Raw genomic sequence first — 15,804 nt, 5'->3', positions numbered from 1 at the left:
CCTAAACTGATCAAAATGAAAGTTTAGCTGGTCTCAGGCCCATCTGAAGCCAATGGACAGAAGTGAACATACTATAGAATGGAGACGCCTAGAGTCTGATTAGTTTATTTTGGAAACGACTGATCGGTTTTGAAAAAGGTATTAATTTATCATTTGTTCACCTCATATCAGGATGTTTAGGAGAGAAATTTACTCTAAAATGTGTCAGCTGCTCTGTTTTTAAGGTTGTATGTGTGTGCTGTTTGCTTTGTTTTAAAATACTAGTTTCACTACACATGTGGCAGGAATCCTACTTAATCAGGAATGGCTTAAAGGCTGTCAGTAATGGCTGACCTTAAAGCTGTCATTCGGTTGACTTGCACTAACTTACCGGGAGAGAATGTAGCATCAGAAGAAGCCAGAGCATTAGTAGTGGGCAACAGCAGCTGTGTCATTGAGAGCAGAAACGGGTCAGGAGAGGAGGAGAGGGGTGGAAGACAGACATCACAGTGGACCAGAGAGGCTCATATTCAAAATTATCCCATGTTAACAATATAGAAGTTCCTTAAACTTGGGGAGTTATATATACAAAAATCAGTGATTTCATTTTAATTTTTAAAATTATATAAAATTTGCTTTTTAAAAATAAACAATATTACATCCTGAAATTTAAACTTTAACTCCTGCTAAATTTCTGTACTAAATCTCTGGAGAGCATTTTACTTTTATATATTATTTCTTTTGCTGTAATATTTTGGGTTCCTTTTACTCAGCGCACCCTTCTCCATACGTAGCCCAATCTTTAGGTAATTAGAATTATCAACCTGGAGTTAATTTCTTCACATCTTCTATTATAGATTCTGTTTATAAAAATAAAACAGCAATTTACAGAAATGTAGAGAAAAATTGTTGAAAAATAAACAGTTAAAATACTTTATTTTTCTCTCAGTTAAAAAAATCTTTATCGATGTTTCTATTTTAAAAACATTCATAAATATAAACCAGAAAAAGAAAACAAAAACTTCTCCAATGGCATATTCTAAGACATGCCAATATTTTAGAAAGTTTCTTTCTTGAATTATCTGTCTTCATAGATTTAGGTTATTTTCTAAAGTTGTTATATGTGTAATTATATATATACATATATATGTATATATACATATAAAATTTTAAAACCTTATTACATTTACCTGTACTTTCAACAAAATTAAGAATGAGTTTTAAAGATACTTGTAAATATCCGGATAACATTCTACTGAATGGATGTATCATGGATGTGGCTGGATATTGGTGCTCCTAGTACCAGTATCCACGAGCTTCTCTTCATTCCCACAGCCTTTTGAGTTAGATTAGCTCTATTCTAGCCAATGGAATGTAGATGAGACTGACGTATATCACTCCTAAGCCTATCCTCAAAATCTTCCACGAAATTTGCTTTGCTCTCTCTTCTTTCTTCTCTTAGCTGGATACAGAGGATCAAGCTGAAGACTCAGGAATCCTAGAAGATGGAAAGAGTCGGCATTGTCGAATCACCACAAAAAAGGCCATTTATCAAATACCTGATTGGACTGTGACATGAGCAAGAATTAGAACTTTATGATACTATGTCATGAAGGTGGTTATCTGTGACATCATCAGGCTTATCCTGACCAATGTATAGTTCACCCTAAAGTTTTATCTTCTAGTCAGTTGGTTATGTGGCTGTCATGGAGGTGCCCTGCTCAGATCTCCTACAAGAGCAGCTGCAGCAGGAAGCGTGGTTAACTGACAGCCCCAGCTACCGCTCCCTTGGCTCTACCATCGTGTTCACACCAAGGCCAGGCTTCTCCAGGGCTGCTCTCAGCCTGTGGCTGAGTACACAGTGGGTATTAGAGCCAGGATATTTAGACCCAAAGCAGGAATCCCACAGGCTTTGCCCTAGGACTCCACATCAACATAGCTGGCACTTTCTAAGAACGACACTGCAGTCAGAGACTCTCCCTAGCCAATCATTCCTCCTTCTCTCCTTTCACAGGTGTCAGACCTGCATCTCAGTCTGAAGGCTCTTCCAACTCCTACTCCCCCTTCTTCATCTTTCATGGGAGTTTCGTCCAATAAATCTCTTACAGTGTAATCTCACCTTCATATCCTCTCCCTGTGGGATCCAAGCCAATGCAGGTTATTTCAAAATTTTCCTTATTGTATATAAAATTGTGGTGAAAATGTTTAGGCATATTTTTCTAAATTTCCATTAAATTCTCAACAGAGATTCTCCAGTAGGCAATATGAACATTTTCATAACTCTTGGCACATATTGCCAAATAGTATTCCAAAATGTTACAATTTACTCTGATATGAATAACAAGTGGAAATGCTTATCTTACCACATCCTCCGCAGAATTACAGTTTTAAAAAAATAATGAAAGCTTTTTTCTAATTAGAAAGGCAAAAACTACCATTCACAGCGATTGTATTATGCACTTTTTCAAACCTAGAGAACTTTAACATAATTCTAGATATTTGTATATTAATTGTATTTCCTCTTCCGTGAGAATTCTATTTGTATCTTCTCTGCATTTACCTCTTGTGGCTCTTACCATTTTTTTCTATTTGAGACATTTATTTTTATTCACTAACATCTCTAGTCCTTTAATTTCCTTTAGAAAAAAGTTAAAACTAATTTTAAACACAATAAGAATAACTAAACAGAAAATATTTCCTTGTAAGTATATCAATACATGTGGCTAATGATAAAATATGCACTATTTCTAAATAACACCCTTCTGATGTGTTACGAGCTCCTTCTTTTACCGGAATGTCAACATTCATTCTTTGGCAAATTTTAAATGTTAACAATGAAAAATGTGTAGAATTGCCTATCCTGGAAAAACAGAAAACTCTGCTAAAGACACTTAAGAAAATATCATATTTCTTCTTAAATAAATTTTGTTTTCTGTTTCCAGATATAGCACTGTTGACTGTCCTTAACCATCTTCCATGTCCCCAAGGGATAAAATCAGCCGTGATTGTTCCTCAACTGTATCTTCAAAACAAAAGAACACAAGGAAAACGGCGCAAATTTTTGTACAGAATCTCTACTAGACCAGTGAATTAGCTCACACACACACACAAAACCCATAAGTCCTAATGTTGAAATACAAAAATATAGAAAACAACATTACAAACCTCTTTGTATCTACGACCAAGCTTAAGAAACAAACATTGCTGATCAGATCAAAGCCCCTTCTATAATCTCTTCAGTCTCTTTCCTCCTTGCTTCCCCAAAGGTAGCCACAAACACGAATTTAATGTTGATCATTCTTAGGCTCGTTTATATACTTTCGCTATATATGTCACACATCAATAAAAAATACACAATATTGTTTTGCATTATTTAAATTTTATGTAAATTGTGTCACATCCTACATATCCTTCTGCAACTTGTTTCTTTACCTCAAAGTTTTATGTTTGAAATTTATTTATCTTGGCAGGTTTAGCTCTAGTTCATTTTATTTTATGTATTTTTTTTTAGTTCTTTTTTTATTGAGGTACCAATGGTTTATAACATTATATAAATTTCAGGTGTACATCATTACGTATTTCCGTTCCTGTGTAGATTACAACATGTTCACCACCCAAAGACTAATTACAATCCCTCATCACACACATGTGCCCAGTCACCCCTTTTGCCCTCCTCCCTCCCCGTTTCCTTCTGGTAACCAACAATCAAATCTCTCTTTCTATGTGTTTGTTTGTTATTGTTTTTTATCTTCAACTTACAAGTGAGATCATATGGTATTTGACTTTCTCCCTCTGACTTATTTCACTTAACATAACGCCCTCAAGGTCCATCCATGTTGTCACAAATGGCCGGATGTCATCATTTCTTACAGCTGAGTAGTATTCCATTGTGTATATACACCACATCTTCTTTATCCCTTCATCCTGTGATGGGCACCTAGGTTGCTTCCAAGTCTTGGCTATTGCGAATAATGCTGTAATGAACACAGGGGTGCATATATCTTTATGCATTTGTGTTTTCTTGTTCTTTGGATAAATACCCAGCAGTGGAATAGCTGGATCATACAACAGATCTATTCTTAATCTTTTGAGGAATCTCTATGCTGTTTTCCATAGGGGCTACACCAGTTTGCACTCCCACAAGAAGTGTACGAGGGTTCCCTTCTCTCCACATCCTCTCCAACACATCGTTTCCTGTCTTGTTAATTATAGCCATTCTGACAAGAGTGAGGTGATATCTCACTGTAGTTTTGATTAGCATTTCCCTAATGGTGAAGTTGAACATCTTCTCATGTGCCTGTTGGCCATCTGTACATCTTCTCTGTAAAAATGTTCAGATCTTTTACCTATTTTTTAATTGAGTTGTTAGTTTTTCTGTCATTGAGATGTATGAGTTCTTTATATGTTTTAGATATTAACCCTTTATCAGATACATGGTTTGCAAATATCTTCTCCCAGTTGTTAGGTTGCTTTTTCATTTTGCTGATGGTTTCCTTTGCTGTGCAGCAGCTTTTTAGTTTGATGTAGTCCAATTTTTAAATTTTTTCTATTGTTTCTCTTGCCTGCTCAGATATGGTACTTGAAAATATGCTGCTAAGACCAATGTCGAAGAGCATACTGTCTACGTTTTCTTCTGGAAGTTTAATGGTTCCAGGTCTTACATTCAAGTCTTTAATCCATGTTGAGTTAACTTTTGTGTATGGTGTAGGATAGTGGTCTAGTTTCATTTTTTTTGCATGTGGCTGTCCAGTTTTCCCAATGCCATTTGTTGAAGAGACTTTCCTTTCTCCAATGTATGTTCTTTGCCCCCTTGTCGAAAATTACTTGTCCAAAGATGTGCAGGTTTATTTCTGGGCTCTTGATTCTTTTCCACTGATCTGTGTGTCTGTTTGTGTGCCAGTCCCATGCTGTTTTGGTTACTATGCCTTTGTAGTATATTTTGAAATCAGGGAGAGTGATACCTCCAGCTTTGTTCCTTTTTCTCAGGATTCCTTTGGCTATTCAAGGTTCATTTTAACTGTTGGATAGAAGCTACCTACTCCAGGTAGCGTCTGTGGATCAGTGGCATCGCATCACCTGGGAGTCTGCTTGAAATGCAAAACCTCAGGACCCACCCCAAACCTACAGAATCTATATTTTAACAAGATACCTGCATGAAGTAGATGCATATTAAGGTTTGAAAAATATTGGCATTTAATTCCATTGTATTAAAACTTCACACTTTACCCATTCTCTGCTCATGGATATTTAGGCTGTTTTGAAATTTTTAATATGCTGATTTGATATTTTGCTTGTTTTATGTTTTTGTTTTGAAGAAAACTTTCCCATCAAAGAAAACAATAAATGCTTCCTGAGTGGTCCCCATTTAGGCATGTAAACGACTTACTGAGGGAGTGGTTCTTTATGCCAGGATAAAGTGGACTACTAACATGGATAATTTGCTCAACAGACCTCAATGTGCAAGACGTGTCACATTTCTTTACTTCTACTAAACTGACTAAGATCCTGCATGTGTTGACCAAGGTCAACAAGATGTCCATATTCTAAGTTTTCATGGTTTCCTCACTCTTGCATCCATTTTAGTTATCAGTCCACCATGTTGATGATGAGAATGCTCTCTGACCATGTCTATGAAACCCTTTCAAGGGTCTGTGGCTCCACTCCCACCACGCTTCACCAGGCACCACTTCACTGAGTCTAGTGGCCATCCGCCTGTACCCACAGGTAGGCATTTGCTTCAAGGTCCTGCCACTTCCAGGGTGCTGTGGCTTGGCATGCCCTCAGTGAGCCACCTGTAGCTCTTCTGTTTTCCTTCCCACTGTTTGCAGCATCAACCTCTTGGGTAGAACAATTCTCCACTGAGAACACAAAGTATCACCAGAGTTCTCTCTTGCTCTTTGCGTCACTCTGATATGCCAAAACCTCTCCCTTTTTTTCACAAAAGTCTGGTTAATTCTCCTTTGGAAACAATGAGAGCTCAGACCTTGGGAAGAAGCCAATTTAAGTCCTCTTGTTTCTTTAGAAAGAATATGCAACACAGAAAAACAATACAAAGTGCCAATTAACTTCTCATAACTTGTTCTACTACAAGTTTAACATTTGCTAAAGTTGGAAGATCTAATTCAGAGTAAACCAACCAGGGTCTCTTCAGGGCTGATTGTCCTCAGTACTGAGTCGATACATTTTTTTTTAAACTCACTTAGAGTTTAGAACACCTTCTCTTTTATAAATTAGGAATTTGATCCAAAAAAGTATAAATGCCTTAATCAAGTTCCCACACTTGCTCTGCAAAGAGGAAGCCAGAGGTTCTCTGGAAAATACCACTTAGGAAATGGTCTCACTGGCTTGATGCAGCATGAGTCCAGTAGGCTTCACCCTTTCTGGGACCATTATGGGGATTCACTCAAAACGCTGCCTCAGCAATGAAGTTGCAATCACACTACCAGTCCCTATTACCAACGAATTACAAAAGAAATTTTAAAAAATAGAACATTTAGCTGCCTAGACAAGGTAGAAATGGATCATAGAAATTGGTAGGATTGACAGGTTGTGTGAAGGCAAAACAAGTAACCCAGCAATTATTAAAGACTTGCTAAAGTGGGCACAGCTAGTTAATTAATGGTAGAGCTGGCAAAACGCCTTAAGTCTTGCTGCCCAGGCAACTCAATTCAATAAACGTGTTCACTGCCCACTAGGTGCCAAGTACTTCATACTTTGTCACATTCAATCTATAAAATCATCCTGTAGGGGAATATAATGATCATCATCTTACATATAAGGAAGCTAAATCTCAAATAATTTTTAAAAAGGACTAGATACCTGGTAAGTAACAGAATTGAGTTTGCTCGAGGTGGAACTTCTGCTTGCAGGTCCAGCTCTCTTTCCTGGATCCCTGACTAAAGAGCCAATAAGAGCACCAGGCAGTTATAGACCTCCAGACTTACCAGCCCCAAAGAAGGCATATTAACAGTAATCATCCAGATCACTCCATCTCTTGGCCCTTTTTTGCTCAAGTTGGATTCCATCCATCTGAAAAGAAGCTAAAGTATTTCTAGGAGACATGTTCTGGAAAATGTCTGCTCCTACCAAGACACAAATTCTGAAGTAGTCCTTCCTGCCAGGTATCTGCTGGGTGTTGTCAGATCAGAAGTGTACCACCAGCTCTCATCAGGTTTTCACTGGGCACTTTCATCGCTGGTTACAGTTGGGACATCAGAGAACTCAAGATTCCAGACTTGGTCTTTGTTCTATTATGTTATAGTAAAGATTCTCAATCTCTCTGTCTCTGTCTCTCTCTCTCTCTGTTTTTTCATTCTGTTAGAGAAATATCCAAATAAGGCTATTAATATTCCCTACACAAGCTTTATAGTGAAATTTCTTGTCATTTTTACAGACAACATCTTTGTCCCTGCCCCCAGCCACTGTGGTATTAGGGCACAAGTCAAATATGGGCTCAGACAGATCTAAAGGCCCAGTCATCACTCAAACTCATCTCACCTCTATGATGAGCAGGTGATATTCAATAGTCAGGCTTCTCGAACTCAGATTCTTCTTCCATCAAGGATCCACATGGAAAGAGGCTTCTGGAGATCCTACCGCAGTAGTGTTTGCAAGGCATGTCTCAGTATTATCTGAGACCAACCCCAAGACAACCCTGCAAGGATAATAAAGAAAGCCAATATTTATAGAGTTCCTGCCCTGAGCAAGCCCTGTGTCAAGTGTTGTGCTTATATTATTTATTCTTCTCATAAACCTACAGGTAGGTATCATGACCTTCGTTTTCATATATGGAAACTGAGATTCAGACACTTTAATCTGTCTGAGACTTTATAGATCATAAGTAAATTATCATTATTTTACCTCAGGTCCTTCTGTCTCTGAAACCCACTGCTATGGGTGTGTGTCTCCTGCCAAATTCATATTTTGAAGCCCTAACCCCCAATGTGACTGTATCTGGAGACAGGGTCTTTAGGAGGCAATTAAGGTTAAATGAGGTCATAAGGGTGGAGCCCTAATCCAATAGGACTGTGGCCTTATAAGAAGACGAAGAGATTCTCTCTCTCTGCCAGCACTCCCCCAACCCCACCCCACCCCACCCTGTGAGGACACAGCGAGAAAGGGTGGCCATCTGCAAGCCAAGAAGAGAGCTCTCACCAGGAACCAAATTGACCAGCACCTTGATCTTTCACTTCCCAGCCTCCAGAAGTGTGGAAAATAAACTTCTGCTGTTTAAGCCACCAGTCTGGCATTTCTTTAGAGCAGCCCAAGATGACTCAGACACTCATTCTCTTCCCTCTGTGTCCATATCATGTGTGTATGTGTGTCTCTCAAGTAGCTTCCAGGCCATTTTATCCTCCCCACAGATACTGATTTACACTTCTGTGCCCTGTGCTGTGCATGGGAAATACAATGATGAGAAAAAACAGACACAGCCCCACCCTCAGGGAGCTTACAGTCTGGTAGAAGAGTCCACAAGAATCAAATCATCATACACATGTAGAATCACATGATTACCTATATCAGGCTCCCCAGCCCCCAAGTCCATCAGACATCTATATAAATCCAAAGGCAATTTGTGAACACAATTCAAGACCTATTTTCCCTAGAGATTTCTCACTCCCTGGGTTAACCAGTAACCCATCTTGGTTTTCACGAAAGCAGGGCAGGATTCACCCAACCCCACTGCCAGGATTCATCCAATCAGCCAGGGTAAATCTGGAGCCTGCGATGCAGCAGTTGGTCTCAAAATGAAAACTACTCTGGGACAGGTAGTACATGACTATGCAGTCACACTAAGTATGTGCAAGTATTTCCTATGGTATCATTTTGCCTCAGGCCCGTCCTGGAGGAGAACTATGACTTCAGAAACTCAATGTGAGTTTAAAGTCTTAGGGAGGTGATTTTATTTCCATTTTATAAGTCTTATTTCAGAGAGTTTCAACTGCCTTGGGAAAAAATATTAGAAAGTAAGTTTGGAACATTTCCTTTGAAGGAGAACTCTTATGCTATTAGACTGTTTTGAGAAAGGTTACTTATGGCAGAATGATTAGGAGAATTTTAAGATAATTGCTGCTCAGCGCTCCAGTTTAGAATTTGAGGCCGGGGTTTGAAAGGGCAGAGTTGGCAGAAAATTTACAACATCTTAAATAAATTATGAGTGAGCACTTTCACCATATTTAAAAGAGCATTATTTTTGAGAACCCGCGAGAGTCTCTCTCAAGAGCACTTTATGCCTTTAACTGCTGTAGTGTGAGCAAATAACCTCATTTCTAAGACACCTGCAATGGAAGGAAGTGGCCGCTGGTTCGGGTCCCCAGGATCTCTAAGGAAGAGAAATAGAGAATCTGATTGGGTGGGTCACAGAGGCTTGGCTGAGGCCAGTGTCACACGTACTGAAGGGTCTGTGGGCTGGCTGGGTGATGCTTCCCTTCCACGGGCTGTAATTCTGTTTTCAAAGGGAGCTTGGAGATGAAGTTGGAAGGAATGTGGCTCAGACCTCTGAAGCTGTCTTCTGCTGACTTGGGATAGCACGACACCCAGAGATTTGACAGAGAAGATGGTGACTTCTTTATAATTGGGGAGGAAATGATGGCATGCCAGATACAGTGCTTACTCTCACCTTGGGCTGGACAGCTCCTGAGTACATAGACACACGTTTAATAGCATTTCAGTCACAGGCTTCAGTAGCGAATAAGGACACTGCCAGTGAGCGGAGCACTCATTAAAATAGCATAACCTACAAACTCAATCATGCCACGCTCCTGCTCAAAACCCTTCAGTGGCCTCCTGATGCCCACAGAATAAGACCTGAACTCCTCAGCATGGCATACCTCTATCTAAGTAGCCTCCTATCTACCATTGCTCCTTCCCATATTCGTGATTTGGGATGTCACCATACTCTCCTGCCTCTGGGTCTTTGTTCCCACATTTCCTCCCTCCCACCACGCTCCAACTCTTGAGTCTCTATTTATCTCTCAAGTCTTGACTCCAGTGTAATGGGGTCTTTCCTGTCTGAGGGTATTCTTGCTCTACCAGGGAGGGCAACTCCACCACCATCCTCCTCCAAACCTCCATTATGGCGCTACTTAATAATTTGTACAGTCATTGTCAGCCTTGTTACAAGAATGCGAGGTCCCTGAGAACATGATCCATGTCATGGTCTTCTTTCTAACTTACTAGTTGGGTGACTTTAGGCAAATTACTTAACTGTTTTGTACTTCAGTTTCCCTGCAGGAAGGTGGCTCCTTATGCCATATTTCCTTGTACTCTGAAAAATAAAGGGATATAAATAACGTCCAGCCTGGTGATGCTACGTGTAAAGGGGCTGTACATGAAATTCACAACAGAGAAAGGACAATTCAGAAGTCAGGACTCAAAACTAAAGTGAATCAGGAAAGCTAAGCCTCTGAGATCCTTGGAGATGTTGGGAAGGACCACAGGCATGGGGTTCAAAGCAATCTGATTACATCTTAAAGAATAAGGTTGTCTCAAGAGACTGAAAGATTTAAGGTGAGCCAACCAAACAATCGATGCATACACCTGTATTCCCTCATATTACACTATTGGTTCTGCCCTGATGGTCTCCATTTTCAAGCTTTGCCCCAGGAATTAGCTCCAACTTTTCTCACGCTTTCTGTCAGATCATGTCAGTAGCTATATATATACATATATATATATATAAAAGGACACTGGTCAGGCTGTCATCAAGCTCCCCTGGGTAAATGCAAGTGAGTCAGCACGGGTTCTTTCAGACACCAAGCTCTTTAGAGTCCACCCCAAGTACTGGGCCTGCCCCAGGACTTCAGGTATACGGAGGGATGAAAGGGCAGTCCTCAAGCCGCAGACTGCAGCCTAGAAACACCCCAGGACCAGGAACAGTGAATGCCAGCCTCTCCGGCTCCTGGAACACCTCTGTACCTTGAACTAGCAGGATCTTTATATGATCAGTGTGCATCCAATTCTGAGGTGGTTACACCAGCATTCTCAAATCCATGAAGTTGATCCCCTTTCAGTAGCTGTGGTGTCCTTGGGAAGATTATTGTCACTTTCATCTCATAGTTTCTGAGATGTTCTTGGGAGGTTGGTCATCCACTCAAAATATTAACCCTTGATATCTCCGGATGAGAGGGATACTGATAATGCTAGCCTTATAAAAATAACATAATTGAGGAAGAACTCAGTGTTGCCTTCATATCGGCCCTCGATGACCTAAAGTGTAATGGCACAACCTCCTTCCACTGTGTAAAGAACAGATACAGATCCAGTAACACCATAAAACACCCTTAGCTGTGTGGTATGTCTTTTTCCAGGACAAAATAGAGACAAGGCAAGTCTTGCAATGTTAACCCATCAATCACTCTGCAGGCCTTCACCGAAAGACCAAGCACAGCTGCTGGCCCGAGTCCTCGGAACAGGCTTTTCAGCTTCCTGGGATAAAGTTCACATGTTCCTTAAGACCCACATAAATGCAAACCATTTTGGAATGGCATCTAAGAAAAAAAGAAATTTCTTCCTTGAGATGGTCTTTTAACATCAGTAATGATTCTTGACCATTTTCTTGGTCAGTTTGGAAATCTGGTGCTTTCTCCAGGTGTGAAGGTCAGTGTTTTTGCCGGATCATGATTGCTTCTTGTTAATATTTTCAGGTAAACAATACCTGAAAGTATTATGTATATACGGTTAACATCTTTTAAAACAATATTTTGCTAGAAGTAGAAAAGATGGTTTCATGGATAGATAGTTCATGCTGAAGGCTTGTAATGACATGAATGCTGAGGCTTGAAGGCAGGTGAGCTCAAAGCCTTTCACCTGGAAAAGGTGGCAGACGGTGGGAGGCTTCACAGAGGAGAATTTCCTTTCATCAGTCCAGCATGGTCTAGGATTAGTATCACTAGCTTTCTAGACTCAGACGTCATTTTGCCAGCACACGGAAAGCACCTCTGAAAAGCACCTGTCTAGGGGGCTCTTACATGAGCTAAGCTCACACTATTACTAAATAAGACAGAGTATTATTTCCCTCTTAGAGAAAATAAGTCCAAAGGTGACAACCAGCGTTGGTGTAGTGGTTGCACTATCACCATGGACCCAAACTCTAATTCTGTACTCCACTAGTCGTACTGTTAGCTTCCATCATCAAAGTTGCCTCATTATGCAAGATGGCTATTGGAGCTCCCATAACAATGTCCACAGTCCAGGAAGAAATAAGGAAGAAGTAGAGAGCAAAAAATGGACATGATAGTTGAAAGTCTACTTTGTAAGGAAGATTCTGGAAAACCCACCCAACAATTATTGCTTACATGTCCTGAATAACTGAAAAGGAGGCCTGGATATTGAATATTTTACTGATTCCACCTGGAATAAAATTGGGGTTCAATTGGTAAGGCAGAAGTGGAGAGTGGAGATTATTTGGTGACTAGCATCTCTTTCACAAAGGTATGAATCAGAATATCAAGTTATGAATTTACATCAAGAAATATTATTGCATTATATTAAGGAAAAGACAGAACTGGGAGGGAAAGTCAAGTCAAGCCATTAAGTAGGAGCTGGCTGCAGGTATGCATATGGAAATTGCCAAGAACGGATCCCAGTCCAAACAAGTGGCCAAGTGAGAAGAACAAGACAGAACAGAAGTCAAAGGCAATAAATAAAGCAGGAAAAATGAGGAGAGGAATGTAAGTGTAACAGTATATCAAGGAAGCAGAAGCAAAAAAACCAAACCAGATTAAAACTCAAAGAATGTATAAAGGGAATACATTTGCAAAAGTAAAAATAATTCTGCTATATCAAGGTTTCTCAATCTCAGTGCCACGACATTTTAGACTGAACAATTCTTTGTTGCAGACGGCTGTCCTGCATTGCAGCATCCTTAGTCTCCACCCACCAGGTGCCAGTCATGACAATCAAAAATATTTCCGGATATTGCCTAATGTCTCCTGACCTGAGAAGAGCCAAATCACCCCCCATGTTGAGTGCTAGAAGCTTTGTTGCCGTTCCAGCAGGTTTTGTGGTTCCAACTCTGAGACTGCCTTAAAGACATTGTTACTGCTTACATTCCATCTATCTTATCTCAGGAGATGTGACTCTCAAAAGCACTGGTGGTGGCATCAGGGAGTTGGAAGTGACCTAAGAAATCTGTCACTAGAGAAGGGGTCAGTAAAGTGGTGTGGATGAATGCTCTGGAATCCTAGGCAGCAGTTAGAAGCAAAGAAGTAGATGGATGTAGGACAAGATGAGTATAACCTTTTTAAAAAGTGTTAATTTTTAAAAAATTAAGGGAGATCTATAGATTAATGTTATAGAAATTTAAAATATGGAAACACACAAAATAACCCAACAGATTTTACAAGGATACAAACCTATTGAAGGACATCCACCTATCAAACATATTAGAGTAAATACCTATGTGTAGGAGAGGAAGGGACTGGGATTGAGAATGATAGGGGGAAAATAAAATTGAATTAAGAAGGAAGCCTTGTATAGAACGATGAGTTTGTATGCCACGAATTGAAAAGAATAATGAAATTAACTCTCAGCACTTGCTGTCCAATAAGAAAAAAAGAAAGAAAGAAAAAATGACACTGGAGATCTTAAATTCATATTTTCACTAGATGGTTGACATATTGCCATGGCAGAGGCCTTCCTGGCACTGAGCAAGCTCACCATTTGTGGATGAGTTATGCAACATCTTGCCGATAACTTCCTAATTATGATACGACTCCTGTGCTTTAAGTTTTATGAACAATCAAGAACTCATGACAGGAGGTGAGCTGAACTTCTACAACACTACCTGAGCTCCATTTTGATCATTGTCAATAATCAATCCATTCTTCGTGTAGAATCCATATTCTTCCTCCCTGAACTGGACATAGAGCATTGGCATATCGCTCTTCGGCCTAATGAGCAATTATTACCACTGAACTTGCTCTCAGCAATGGGGAGTGTCCACGGCTAGACTGTGGACAAGCATTAGCTCCTCTCAGTTAGTAGGTGATGGTGGAGATGACATTTCAGCCACAGATGTTCAGCCTCGGGTATTGAAGTTTCTCTATTTTTTATTCTAGAGTGATGCTGTGATGCTGTCCCGCTCTTTTCTTGAGCCTTTCATTACAAATAGCCAAAATGATTGAGTCAGGAGGCATTGTTAAGGGCTTTAGCATGAACTTAACATGCAAGATAAACAAATAGGGATGGATCTCCAAGAATTTCAGTGCCAATACAGAAGTAGAGTTTTATAAGTATGGCATTAACACCCACAGCAGGCTTTGATAGTCCTACGGCATTTAAACCTCTGAGTAGGAACTGGTTGTGGCAGACATCAAGATGCACCTCTCAGGTCCCTTCAAGAAAGGATTCACTGCCCAGCTGCAAAGACTGTGATAATAGACGGCCTCCAGCTTTTATCTCCTTTAGGACCCCCCTTACGCATTACCACCAAGGTCTCACTCTAACCAGGAAAGTCTCCAGTCAAGATTGAGCAGGGCAGTGGTGAAGGGCCAAGCCATTTTTGCCCAGCGTGGGACTCCTCTAACCATCAATCTTTGCTCGAAAATCTCCACATCGGGTTGGCAGAGTTTTCTCAGCTCTGCACAGTTATCTGATGCCTTCCTCCTGCCCAACCCCACTTCCTCCTCTTTTATTTCTACAAGTGTTATCCCTCAAAAAAACCTTTAAAACTTCTAGCTCCATCTCAGATCTGCTTCCCAGAGAATCCTACGTGTGACACCAGTGGGGCTGATGAAAAGTGTCATTTACATATTTTCATATGCCTAAGGAACTTGATCAAATTCAAGGGGAGAAAAAGTCTGCCAAAACCCTAAAACCATATAAGACAATGTGTGTGTGCATATGTAAATTTTTCTAAAGAGGCCTTAGATTTTAAAAAGATTCTTAAATGTGTCTATCACATAGAATGATGATTGTCGACCCTTCCAATAGCCATTCTTCCCTCCATTTTTAGTTGAGAACAGAAATGTCAGAATAAAGACCCTTTTCTCCAACTTCCCTTGGAGCAAGGCATCGACAGGTGGCCGTGTTACTAAATAAGAGACAGTCTCCATCCTGCTTCTGTCAACACAATGGCTGGGGCTTGACCGACCATCCTGGAATATGAGAGGGAAGTCAAGTGTTGAAGATGACAGGAAAAAAATTAGAAGCCTACATCCTTGACTATCGTCGAGGTGATGTCCTAGTTACAGATTGCCTCGGTCTGCAAGAAGGATGCCTTGCCTAAGCCATAGGTATTTGTGGGTTTTCTATCGCTTCAAGGGGAATCTAATCCTACCCACTCCAGGGTCCATGACCCTAAAAACTATGCAAAAATTCCTAATATTAATCTAATTTGTAAACTTCTTGAGGTCAGAACTAATTTTTATTTGTAGTGTAGAACACCATACATAGCACCTAATTGAAATTCAATATGCATTTTGATCTTGAAAAATGTGTAGAAAACATCTGAGCCCCACGTATTGTTGGGAGCTGCATGTTTCTGCTTTGGTCTTTCCCTTTAGTTTGTTTCTAAATTGAATGAAAGCCTCTCAGGCTATAAATCCCAGGAGGTGGGCTTTTGTCATCAAACGGTTGAATATGTCCCAAGATATCTATTTTAACCTCAGAATCTGATCTGGTTCCAATATTATTTCAGGGTTGATTTAAACTGTATACAATTATCCAGCCTTTTAAAATGGAATTGCCTTTTTATAATGGAAAAGATGGTCCCTTTACTGAATCTCTGTGAAACAAATAAGCAGATGACAAGCAGTCTTTCGCAACAGGGCTTTGGCTGGGAAATTATCATACATTAATGAACGACCCCTTTCTCTACACTGG

General features: G+C 40.0%; 2 long non-coding RNA genes across 2 annotated transcripts; both read right to left on the bottom strand.

Moving 5' to 3' along the window:
• Nucleotides 1-898: 898 nt before the first annotated feature.
• LOC138918268 (uncharacterized) lies at nucleotides 899-7,202 on the bottom strand. The gene is made up of 2 exons (XR_011427386.1): nucleotides 6,924-7,202; nucleotides 899-1,477 (listed from the first exon to the last, which is right to left on the bottom strand). It is a non-coding gene; the product is annotated as an uncharacterized lncRNA (long non-coding RNA).
• Nucleotides 7,203-7,477: 275 nt separating this feature from the next.
• Nucleotides 7,478-8,258, bottom strand: LOC138918269 (uncharacterized). Its single transcript, XR_011427387.1, has 2 exons — nucleotides 8,134-8,258; nucleotides 7,478-7,633 (listed from the first exon to the last, which is right to left on the bottom strand). It is a non-coding gene; the product is annotated as an uncharacterized lncRNA (long non-coding RNA).
• Between the last annotated feature and the right edge of the window lie 7,546 nt (nucleotides 8,259-15,804).

The sequence above is a fragment of the Equus caballus genome, chromosome 16 (assembly GCF_041296265.1).
Source record: "Equus caballus isolate H_3958 breed thoroughbred chromosome 16, TB-T2T, whole genome shotgun sequence".
In the NCBI taxonomy this organism is placed as follows: domain Eukaryota; kingdom Metazoa; phylum Chordata; class Mammalia; order Perissodactyla; family Equidae; genus Equus; species Equus caballus.
Note: the sequence above shows the minus strand (reverse complement) of the source record. Positions and strands in the feature narration are given on the sequence as shown.